A 13,010-nucleotide genomic window follows, 5' to 3' on the forward strand; every position below is an offset into this window, starting at 1 on the left:
TATAAAGGTTTTTCATCAATCGATCAAAGCCAAGAAAGCATATGAACTTGTCCCTCAGGCCATGTCAGCTGACAGATGCTCTTTGGTGACCTACAGCCATTTAACATGATCAAATTGCAATCTGATTTAAGGGAAGGGGTTTTCTTTCCTCGCTGTTTCGGTGGCAGAGTCTGCCAGGTCTATGGGCCCAACATATGACAAATACATTTTTTTCCTCAAGCGGGCTCCTGACGGTGTGGTCGAAAGATTACCCCACCAGAAGATTGAAGCAAAGTCCCTATCTTGCATTTGGAGGGATAACGTTTTGGCCATGTTAACTGGTCTCTTTTACAAAAAGGAAAACAATAGAAAACTTCAAAGAGGAACAGGGATGTGAAAAATTGTGTTACCACTTCCCCACATTTCCTTTCCATTCTAGTTAGACAAAAAGAGCTTGGAGAGGACTGAACACAGAACACTTGAAACTCCTTTATCCTGCCCTGAGTGCCCTGATTGCTGTCTAATAAAAACAGGAACTTCATTTTATCTGCATGTGCATAAGATTAAAATATCTCCCCTCCCCTACCTCATCCTCCTTTTTCTACATGCCTCATGTCCAGTGAGTTACCTCTGGGCATTCCAGCTCCCCCACCCCCTTTGCCACAGGATCTAAGCACTACAAAATGTTCAAAAAATAGCAACAGCAATAACAGCCTCCCTTCTCTTTTCTGAGCCAAGAGAGAGAGACATAGTTTAATTAGTATACCGTATGTTTTCATTTGCATGGATAACCACGTGTGGGAAGCTGTATCCCTTTGAAGGGTTTTAGGGAGGGAAAGGTAGATCAAAGAGCTGGAGCTTCTTTCTGGAGGTAGGGAAGGGGGGGGGAGGGAGGTCCTTCCCACTGAAGGAAAGCCTCAAGAACCCCACCAGCTACCAATGGGCTGCATGGAATGGTGCTCGAACCTGATATTGTGAATCCTAAATCCCCAATCTATTAGGCTTTTATTAAATGCATCTGAACTCAATTTCCTGGGTTACTGCAACAGATTAAGAGGCTGTCCTTTGATGTGTCTCCCACAAACCTTCCTAGTCGCCACACCCTCTTCCTCTCTCCACTCCGGGCCCCAGGACTCCTCTGCACCGAGCAATGTGATTCTGCATGCTTGCCCAGTCACATGGAGTTGTTGGAGGAATGAATCCAAAAGAAACAGCCCATTAAAAACAGAAACAGCTGTAACAATTTTACATGCCATGGTTCTGATTTCCTTGATTTCTGGGTCTTCCCCTACACACACACACACCCTCTCCCCTGCTTTTTCCCCCTTATCCTGTTCCATTTTTAGAGATCAGTTTTCAAATATTGGGTGGGGAGGAAGCAGGCTGGTTTCCCCACTGTCGCTTACCTGGTGATTTTTTAAGTTTGCCCTAGGTTTCTCATAGGCGGTGGCAGCTACCCAAACCAAAGTGGGGGGGTGAGGGGGGAGGAGGGAGGAGGGAGAGAGAGAAGGCGGTGGAGCAGGAAATAAAGGAAGGAAAGAGGTAATTCAGCAGTGTAAGAGACTGAATCTTGAGTACAGGTGCAGGGTTTTATATCTGGAGGAATGGCTTCTGTTTTTTTTTTCAATCTGTTAATGTTTCTCTCCCTGAAATCATGTAATGGATCACTGCATTTTCATTTTGTCTGAATAAGTACCACCCAAATTAACTATTCCTTAAAGTTGTCTATGTTAGTGCTTTGAGATTTGCAGCAGCCTTTATTGAAGCTCACCAGCCAAGCAAGGCAGTCCTATATGTAATTGCAAGTTAGTAAACACCAGAGTTGTTAAGGAGGAATGAAGCCAGCAGGTGGGGTAGAGAAAGCAAGGAATTGTACCTACTGGGGCCAACTGATGGTCTACTAAGTGTCTGTGCCCTGGTCTTCCCTCTCTGAAGCATGACTTTGAACATGATCCCACTTTGAACTGGATGATGATGCAGAATGAATTCTTGGACAACGGATAGATTCCATGCCAAATGACCATTAAAATTTTCATTTGTGATAGGAAGGTATAGTTGATGACAACGATGGTGATATTTTTTGCAATGCAAAGAAAATTTTTGATACCTAAACTTTCTTGTAGAAAATGCTATGTGTAACTGTCATGCCAAACAGATTGTCGCAACTTATAGCAGCATATTGTGCCCCAAAGAAGCCTGGCACCTGTGGTTTGTTAAGGGTGGTGAGTGCTGTTAAGACCCCTATCCCCGTCCCCGGGCTGCAGTTCACAGAGTGGTTTAACAGCCAATCCCTCTCCCCAAGCAACTCCAAGAACTGTAGCTCTACATGGGGAATAGGGGTCTCTTAACAAGTCTCAGCACCCTTAACAAACTACACTTCCCAGGATTCTTTGAGGGAAGCCTTGATTTTTTAAAGTAATACTGCTTTAAATATATAGCACCGATGGGTCTTTAGTCACTTTAACTACAGAATTCTCCCCCGCTAAACCTACATTTCCCCTGGGCTTGGTGTGGGTATTGTCAGCACAGAACGGTGAGGGGCTGTATGGAGATATTCCCAGACAGTGATGCAGGCTCCTAAATCTATGGTGTGTGTTTCTAACTCATACACAGCATATAAACATCATATAGCAAACCTAGGAGCACAATGGGGCTAAAGCAACTGTTTTAAGTAAACTTAAACAAGATGGCAAATCCCCAGCTGTGCACAAATGTCTGATCCCACATTCCATTTTGGAACGACTGCCCATAAATACAGCAAGTTTCCTTTGTGGCTTGCAGTCAATTAAATAAACACCACACATTCCTCTCCCCCTCACTTTGCTAAGATAGCTTTATTCAGACCATTAGTTCATTAGAGCATGCTACGCTTTACTGTGGTGGATTCCCAAACTCTGTGTTTAATCATAAACTCCACGAAAAGCAAAGAGATTGGATGTTAGCACGTAATGCAGCAATGCTGCACATATGACAAAACAGCCAGGCCAGCGATGTGGCTTGTAGGGCTTGTACGATCCAGGCTCGCATCAAGTGTAAGATGAACAAACAAGACTATGATGGTGGGCTTTGTCAGCACCTGGCCTTTTAAGAAGGCCCCAATCTGCACCACCAGTAGGAGATGAAAATCCTGAGGAGCCTACCTGGAGGTTCCACTTCTGGCAGATGAAGGAGTCCAGCTGCAGTACCTCTGGAGGAGAGAGGGAAAATATCAAAAGCCTCAGAGAGAGGGAGGAGATGCCCTCCTATGGGTGTATTCAGACATGGGCTAGTGATAAAAACAGTAGCGCTTCTGTCCCATTATAACCTCAGGAAAGAACTCTATATCGGTATACCAATCCAAATTCCATCACTTTACTGCCACAACTTTCCAGGTCAAGGGGGCTGCAAAAGGATTTTTCTTTAACCGAATAACACAGAAATGAATGCTAAACATGCACTATTTCCATCAATTTTCTGGAAGTAGCTTTCACACCATGTGAAAGTTCAGGTGTAATGTAGAAATTAGCAGGGAAAGGGAATAAACTGCCATGTAAATGCAGCCTATTCCCTAAACGGCCTCCTGAAGGAGCATCTCCACCCCCATCATTCAGCCCGGACACTGAGGTCCAGCGCTGAGGGCCTTCTGGTGGTTCCCTCACTGCGAGAAGTGAGGTTGCAGGGAACAAGGCAGAGGGCCTTCTCGGTAGTGGCACCCGCCCTGTGGAATGCCCTCCCATCAGATGTCAAAGAAATAAACAACTATCTTACTTTTAGTAGACATCTGAAGGCATCCCTGTTTAGGAAAGTTTTTAATGTTTTATGTTTTATCATGTTTTTAATATTCTGTTGGGAGCTGCCCAGCATGGCTGGGGAAACCCAGCCAGATGGGTGAGGCATAAATTTATTATTATTATTATTATTATTATTATTATTATTATTATTATTATTTTATTTTCTTCATAGGAAAGAAGATGAGAAGACGAGTAGAGAGGAAGGTAAAGTTTGGACAACAATAGACAAAATGTCCTTTGCCTTCCCTGCCATTAATGTACAGAACTGATGTCACGAAGTTTCATCTCCATGCTTAAGTCACTGGGGATCCCTTGCCAATGGACTGCCTTCCCCATAGAGGCATGGCTGGCCCCAACATGTATGACATTTTGTTGCCAGGTGAAAGCCAAGTGAGTTTTTCTGTGTGGGGTGGGGGGGTATTATCAGGAATTGTGTTGCTGCAGCAAGTGTGGAGGCCAGATTGTGACTCCCTGGATATACAGTGGTACCTCGGTTTATGAACACAATTGGTTCTGGAAGTCTGTTCATAAACTGAAGCGTTCATAAACTGAAGCGAACTTTCCTATTGAAAATAATGGAAAGTGGATTAATCTGTTCCAGACAGTCCGCGGAGTACTTAAACTGAAGCGTTCATATACTGAAGCGAACTTTCCCATTGAAAGTAATGGAAAGTGGATTAATCCGTTCCAGACGGGTCCACGGAGTACTTAAACTGAAGCGTTCATAAACTGAAGCATGGGTGTAATTGGTTCCGGAAGTCTGTTCATAAACTGAAGTGTTCATAAACTGAAGCGAACTTTCCCATTGAAAGTAATGGAAAATGAATTAATCTGTTCCAGATGGGTCCGCGGCGTTCATAAACCGAAAATTCATAAACCGAGGTGTTCATAAACTGAGGTTCCACTGTATTTTTAAAGAATGCTGTATTTTTTTTTTATCTGCTTCCAGGTTATATTGAATTGGTTTTTTTGAATTGGGTTTATTGCTTTATTGTGCTATAACCTGCTTTTGGATCATATGTTTAATAGCAGGCTAGAAATTCTCATAAATAAAATGTGTTAAATTTCTCTATTCCTCCTCCATTGCTAACGACAAGCCGGGGGGTGGGGGGAAGCAGATGGTCATGAAATCAGAAGCAGCCACTTATTTGGCCCTAAACATTTGCAAGGCTAAGGAAAGAGAGCCATTCAGTTCGCATGTTGATGCAAACCTATTAAATTTGTGTTTTACTCACCAAATTTGCAAAGTGAAAAGAGGGCTTTGAAATTTGCAGTTCTCTGAATTTTGTGATGCGGTCATCCAGCCCATAGCTGCCAAGTTATCCCTTTTTTAAAGGGATTTTCCCTTATGCTGAATAGGCTTCCTCGCGAGAAAAGGGAAAACTTGGCAGCTATGATCCAGCCCCCCCCCCCCATGCACATAATAATATATTAGTGGGAAATAATGTAAAAAAAAACCCTGCGTTCTAAGGGGGCATAATAATAATAATAATAATAATAATAATAATAATAATAATAATAATAGAATTCATATACCGCCCTATACCCGCAGATCTCAGGATGGCAAAAACATATGCAGTAGGCAAAATAGTATACAAAAAGTCACACGCTAGAAAAAACATGGTACAACTTTTCATGCTGACTTTTTTCCCTTAACGTATACAGAAAAGTTGCGAACTAAACAAGACTGGAAACATGAAAAACTGTGGGAAATGACATTGAAAGATTCATCCACCCAAAAGATTTGTTTAAGGCACACATACCATCCATGTTTTGTCTTCTGCAAAGGTGGGGTGGGTGAGAAACTGATATCCTGGTGGGTGAGATAAAGTGGCGCTCCTTTTATCTGTAGTTTCAGTCTGTCCCAAGCAGAGTGGGCAGTACTGGTGACATGCAGACACTACAGAGATGAATATTCTCTGGGAGGTTTTTTCTTTAATAAAAGCTGTGGTTGATGAGGGTTGGGGGTTTTTTGTACCGTGAACCACACAAAATTCATCTAGAGCAAACACATGTGGCAACTAAGACCTCAGTTGCCATGTCTGCACCAAACGAAATGGTAACAGTAATGTTTAGACCTGCTTTTATAATCTATAAGGTTGCTCATTATGCTGGAAGATGACCATAACAAGTCACAAAACCCTACACATTGCCAATGGTTTGTCTGTCAATGTGCTGTTGTGTAATCCAACATCTCTTTACTTCAAAGAACAAGAAAGAGCCAGAACAGCAGGGAATGGGGAAAACTGGGGCTTATATAGTAACAGAGAACTAGCAGGGGAAAGATACATTTTGGCGGGAACCAATGGCAAGGATTCCCTCCAGCGGAAACCAATCCAGCAGCGGATCCAAATCCTACACTCTGAACCAGCAAATTATAGACGTTCCCTCTGGAACTTATACATTCAAATAAACTCTGTAATACAATACAATAAACTCTATATTACAATACATACTTGGCTGTGCTATTACTTTAATACGCAACAGTGCAGTTGAAGAACATGATCAAATTTTCATCTCTTCGAAACACAGAAGCTTCCTCATCATCAGCTACTGCTTTTGAGTGTCTACATTAGCATTTACCCGTGGCTTTTAAAATACTTTGGTTATATGTATGCATGGAAATACCTATTTCTCTGTTTCGCTCACCTAGGTTGTTCAGAAGCTCCGGTGGAATCTACACACAGATAAAAACTGTTCTGAAAATGCTTTTTTTTTAAAGCGTTTTTTAAAAATCCATTTAATTTTCCATAAGGCTCACCTTCGCCATCTCATGTCACATTTTGTATATTGCACATTTAAAACGTTTTATTTGCAGCTGTATAACTGACTCCTCTGACACAAAGAAAAACTTCTGGCTGCTTGAAACATGTTGCTCTGGGTTTAATGCAGATGAGAGATTAAAAGTAGCATGGTTGGAAAACCTACCTGGATTCAACAGAAAAGGAGTTCACAACTACAATGAACTCGGCTCTGGCATGACATTTTCTTACACATTTGTCGTCCCCCCCCACAGGGATTCTGGGAATTATATCCACATGGAACCTTAATAACAGACTCTGGATCCATGACAAGCAGGTCCATTAATGGATCTACCATTCTCTGATTAACCTAACTGCTGGGGAATGTGCTAACCCCCAGAGAACAACAGCCTTGAATGTGCTAGAGACCAATTCTGCTAATAGTTAGAATCTCTTCAACAGAGAAAACCACTTATGTGCCAGGTGTCATGGATGAACTTTGATGTAGCTGCTCCGGGTTTGTTTTGATCCCGGGGAAGTTGTGCATCTTGTGATGCCACAGCCTTTGTGTGCAAAAAGGATCCTGCAGCTCGTGGAGGAGGAACGTGGTTTCCATTTGGCAAGCAGCAGGAACTGATATCCAAAATGCCAATAGTACTGTGACTGTTTGGGATTTGACAGTGAAATCCTGTTACAAGGCTACTTAGATGAAAACTTTGTTCCGTTCCATGAGACTTGCTCCTAGTAAAGTGTGGATAAGATTGCAACTCTTAAGTGTGTGTGTGTGAGAGAGAGAAAGAAAGTTGATTTCAAGGAAACAAAACAGGCTGGAGACCAGGGAGGAAGAGGGTTGTCCTTGCGAACAGACTGGAATCTAAACATAGCTCCCTTGGTCCATGCTATACAGTCTGAGAGTGCCAAGTATGTGTGTCACCCAGAGCCGTATCTGGAACTATGACAGTGATGTAAGATTCCAACCACATCCTGAAAAACATCAACTGCCTTATTCAAAAATTCCACTCGTTTCCAGTGCCAGATTCCATAGGTGGTGGTGGTAGTGGTGTTTTTTTAATCAGCTGGGATTTTACACATTTTCCATCTGGCTAAAACTCCTCTGAGCTCTTTTCTCACAAAATGCAGCAGGATTTCCTTGCTTTACAACATAAAAGGATATATCGCTTTCAAGGATATATCACTCTCCCTCTTTTACTGGAGTGGGGGGGATTGCATTGCACCGAAGTTTTCTGCAACCTTTGTGAATTTGTACAAATGTGAAGCTGTGTTCAGGTTGCAGGCTCACAGAATTGACTTCTCAGCCTCGGGCTCTATTTGTTGCGTGCTTTGGACATGTCCAGACTGCAGGGATATTGCTAGGCCCTTTAAAGGTCTGGCACAAATGTGCATGTGCTACTTTATGTGAATAGATGCCCCCACACTGTGAAGATTGTAAAAGAAATACAGATAAAGGGCAGGAGATCTGGAGCCCACCACGAAAGATCCAGGATTCTGGGCTCTTAGGTCCCTAACAACACCCCTGCCAGGTAGGCAGGCGTTTCACTGCAGAGAAATCCCCAAGCCGCTCTACCTGCCAATCAACAAGGCTCTCCAGCACTATTGGTAATAGACCAGGCATCCCCAAACTTCGGCCCTCCAGATGTTTTGGACTACAATTCCCATCTTCCCCAACCACTGGTCCTGTTAGCTAGGGACCATGGGAGTTGTAGGCCAGAACATATGGAGGGCCGCAGTTTGGGGATGCCTGTAATAGACTGTCCCTCTCCATTTGTCTTATTTGTTAAATAATGATTTTTTTTCATATTAGTATTGATGATATGGTATATATATATATTTGAATCTGATTTATTTTTTTAAGAAAAGCATTTACATATATGGGCAGTTCACGATAGCTAGCAACACATTTAAAAGTTTATTCCCTTGGCATTGGTCTCTATCAAGGGTGCTGGAAGGGCAGGATTGTCAGAAAGAAATCTAAGAGCAGAATGAGGACAGCTGCCCCACCCCCCAATGCAACAGGGCTGGCTTACCGCATCTTGAAGTAATAACACTCATGACCACCTGAAGATTGTTGAAATGAGATAAGGCCATTGCATCCAGAATCTAAAATTATGCAACTTCACCACAGGCCCTTATGAGAGCAGCAAACATACCAGGAAGCTATGAGCCAAGCAAATACTATGCTGGCCTGATGATATTGCGTATGTATACAGGCAACAACTGATTAACGCGCGTCTGAATGAAGTGCAATCGTGCACACATGCACGGCGCCGAACCCGGATGTGACCCCAAAACACCACTAAACACATCACTAAAAGGGCAGAACGGGGGCGAGACGGAACAGGGAATGGAACTCCCGTGCAAAATAGTCACCAACTGTACATAGCATTCTTTGATGTTTGCCTCTTTTGTATTTTATTTTCTGTGTACTGCTTACAGACAATTGTAGTTCAGTAGTATGAAAACTGTGCACACATACATACATTTGGGGGGGGGGAGAGAAAATGAGCCGACATTCATTGTAATAATAATAAACAACTTTTCTCCAGCCTCTTTCCCATTCCTTCTAATTTCTGAGATTTTACCAAGCATTTCACACATACACGCACACTTTGAAGTCTCTCTTTCCAGCAATAAGTCCTTTTTAAAAGAAAGAATGGGAGAAAGCTGCAGTGCTCACAATGCTGAGTACTTTTGAATTCGGCTCCAGAATCCAGCCTTGAGTAGATATCCCCATTAAATGATCTATTAAAAATACAGGTAAAGGATCCCTAACAGTTAAGTCCAGTCGCAGAGGACTCTGGGGTTGCAGCACTCGTCTTGCTTTACAGGCCGAGGGAGTCGGTGTTTGTCCGCAGTTTTTCTGGGTTATGTGGCCAGCATGACGAAACCAGAGCAGCACACGGAAACGCCGTTTACCTTCCCGCCGGAGCAGTACCTATTTACCTACTTGCACTTTTTGGCGTTCTTTCAAACTGCTAGGTTCGCAGGAGCTGGGACCGAGCAATGGGAGCTCACCCCATCATGTGGATTCGAACCGCCGACCTTCTGATTGGCAAGCCCAAAAGGCTCAGTGGTTTAGACCACAGCGCCACTCGTGTCCCTTATTAAATGGTCTAGTCACACCTAATGCTTTATCACTGTTGAAGGTGAAGCCAAGTGGGATAAACCTGGCCACTGAGAAACAAGAAGACCCACACACACGACCCATGGGTAGGGACCACTGGGAAACCCATGTGAGCTACTTTGAACTTCTGAAAGAGTGAAATATTAACACAGTTTTTATTTTGAAAGAAAATGGAGAATGCATGCCTGCAGCTCGGTCCATAGCCTCCTTTGTGTGTTTGTGCGCTAAGTACAACATAACAGAATGGGGAAGGCTGTAGCTCAGTGGTGGAGCCCCAAGTTCCACCCCTAACTTCTCCAGATAGGGATGACAGAGACCCCAGTCTGAAACCCTGGAGAGCCAATGAAAGTCGGTGTAGAAAGACAACACTGAGCTAGATGGACCATCAATTATTGACTCAGTGTATGGCACTTTTCTTGGGTCTTTGCAGTACAAGAAGTAGCTGCATCTCAAGGCAGAAGGTCAGATCCACACTACCAAACTTCACAGCGAAATAGCCCACCATAGTGAAAATATCCTCCTCTGGCAACAAAGCCCCCATCCCCCAAGACCCTCTTTAGAATGCACATAACCAGATGGGGAAACCTAGGTGCAGTAAATAAATTAAATGAATGTAACAGTGAAGTGCTGAGTCCAGTCATTTCCCCCAAGAGAACAAGAACAGCTCTGTGGCTTTATTGGTGCTTGTAATTAACACCTGGCTCAAACACGTTTATTGGCAAAATAGGAGAAAGATGGGGGAATGGAGGGGAAATCAGCCTTGAAATTAATTGCCTGCCATTTCTATGGGCTCCTTTAACAATGGCATTATTAAAACGCAATCCTGGGGAAAAAAGAAGAAGCTTGCAGCTCCCCATCTCTGTATTTCTATAGTGAGCCACGGTTGATATTAAAGTAATGGATTTCCTCCAAACCAAAAACAATGTTTAGAATTATTCTTATTCAAATGTTTATACGCTGTGGAATTATTTGTCAGAATGGTTCTTTTAACGTAACATCTTTAGTGCCTTACTGCACCAGAAGACTTCATTGTAGGTGAATTTCTGCATTATGCATACCTCAAATCCTGCAACAATACTAATGTACCTATGGATTTTAAGTGGGTTTTAAATATCATTTTTTTAAAGTACTTTGATGTTCTGTTTCATCAGCGGCAGGCTAGAGGTCAAAGCAACAAAGGAAGTTAAGTGTACCTTCCTTTTGTTTTCTCTCACACTAAGACTTTGCTTTTGCCATGACTTCATTATAGGCATGTATTTAAAATAAGTATTTTTCAATTGGCTTCATTGTTAAGATTTGGGGAACAAGATATTTCAAGAGAGGGAGATTTTAATATTTTATTTTATTTTATTTAATAAAACTCTCCCCGGGATTGGAGTGGGGGCGGGTTGGGAAGTCATGTGGAAGTCAACCATTTTGACTTCCACCATCTTAGGGTGCAACCAAGCAAATCTCAGAAAATGAAATACACTCATCCAGATTTCATGTAGCACCCAGAATCAAAACTGTACGGGAAGCCTTAAATTGATTCAAATTCTTAAATGCTGTAGAGCTTATTAGTTCATTGATAAACCTTCTGGCGGTTCATTGATAAACCTTCTGGCAGTTCCCTCATTGCGAGAAGCCAAGTTGCAGGGAACTAGGCAGAGGGCCTTCTCGGTGGTGGCGCCTGCCCTGTGGAACGCCCTCCCAACAGATGTCAACTACCAGACTTTTAGAAGACATCTGAAGGCAGCCCTGTTCAGGGAGGCTTTTAATGTTTAATAGATTATAGTGTTTTATTCTTCTGTTGGAAGCCGCCCAGCCACTCTGGGGAGACCCGGCCAGATGGGCAGGGTATAAATAAATTATTATTATTATTATTATTGTTATTATTATTATTATTATTATTATTATTATTATTATTATTAAAATGGTTCAGACTGATGAATGGTGATGCCCAGTCAAGATACATTTGGAATCTTGTATTTGGGTACAATTGTTGTCATATTTTTGTAAATGCAAGGAAAACTAAAAGAAGAAACAAAAAAAGGCAGGATACAGCACTCAGGCAGCACCTGGGGCCTGTCTTCCACTGTGTCAACAGTTTGTCCAGATTATTCCAGCAGTTCTGAGGGCATCCTGTTTGTTCCACAGTGCATTGTGTTATAGAATTTTAAGCACCTGCTCTTTTTCTGAAACCTCTTTGTCTGGCTGGTTTTTATTTTTATTTATAAATCAGATATGTTCTCGTTGTCTTTCCTCGGGCTTAATAAAGTGCACGGGAGTCATGACAAAATATTTCCAAGGAAAACAAGCCCAATAACAGAAAAAATGCATAGCTACTCTACTCAGCCACTTTTAACCCATGAATCCACATGCTATGGTCAGATCAGCCAGCTCATACATCATAATTAAACCATTGTATTTTTTTTAACCTGACGAAGCTTCAGAATGCCCCAAAGAATTTTGAAGTTTTGTTGGTGTTTTTATTAAGTATTCTGTGTCCTCATTTTGTGGTTTTATGTTGCGAACCATACTGTGATGTTCAGATGAAGGGCAGTATACAAATTTAAGTAGTTGTTGTTGTAGTAGTAGTAGTAATAATAATAATAATAATAATAATATGTTGTTGTTGTTGTTGTTGTTGTTGTTACCGTGCCCATCTGGCTGGGTTTCCGCAGCTACTCTGGGCAGCTCCCAACAGAATACTAAAAACATGATAAAACATCAAACATTAAAAACTTCCCTAAACAGGGTTGCCTTCAGATGTCTTCTAAAAGTCAGATAGTTGTTTATTGCCTTGACATCTGATGGGAGGGCATTCCACAGTGCAGGCGCCACTACTGAGAAGGCCCTCTGCCTGGTTCCCTATAACCTCATTTCTTGCAGCGAGGGAACCACCAGAAGGCCCTCAGCGTCTGGGCTGAACGATGGGAGTGGAGATGCTCCTTCAGGTATACTGGACCAAGGCCGTTTAGGGCTTTAAAGGTCAGCACCAACACTTTGAATAGTGCCCGGAAATGTACTGGGAGCCAATGTAGGTCTTTCAGGACTGCTGTTATGTGGTCTTGGTGGCCGCTCCCAGTCACCAGTCTAGCTGCCGCATTCTGGATTAGTTGTAGTTTCCAGAATTCTATCATGTGGGAAGCAGTTTAGAATTAAAGCAACGCCATAATCAGAGGGCAATGGCAAGAAAAACGGAATAAATGTCCAAGGCCTTTTTCCACAAAAGGGAATCCAAGCATAAGAAACACAGTGGCTGAGTTATTTTGCTGCTGCTGTTAAAAACAGAGTTAATGCTCCACTGATATTTTTTTTCTTAAGCATACCCATCAGGTATCGGGGGTCAAATGTAACCCGAGAAAGTCATGCTAATTAAATATAAGGAAGTCATTA

The 13,010-nt window shown here is 42.4% G+C and overlaps 1 long non-coding RNA gene across 1 annotated transcript in view; it reads right to left on the reverse strand.

Moving 5' to 3' along the window:
* LOC132592555 (uncharacterized) overlaps nt 1–3,920 on the reverse strand; it is a 46,004-nt gene extending 42,084 nt beyond the window's left edge. Inside the window, exon 1 of the long non-coding RNA XR_009558048.1 lies at nt 3,120–3,920. This is a non-coding gene — a long non-coding RNA (uncharacterized LOC132592555). The remainder of the gene's footprint in view (nt 1–3,119) is intronic.
* Between the last annotated feature and the right edge of the window lie 9,090 nt (nt 3,921–13,010).

The sequence above is a fragment of the Zootoca vivipara genome, chromosome 8, assembly GCF_963506605.1.
Source record: "Zootoca vivipara chromosome 8, rZooViv1.1, whole genome shotgun sequence".
Classification (NCBI taxonomy): Eukaryota; Metazoa; Chordata; class Lepidosauria; order Squamata; family Lacertidae; genus Zootoca; species Zootoca vivipara.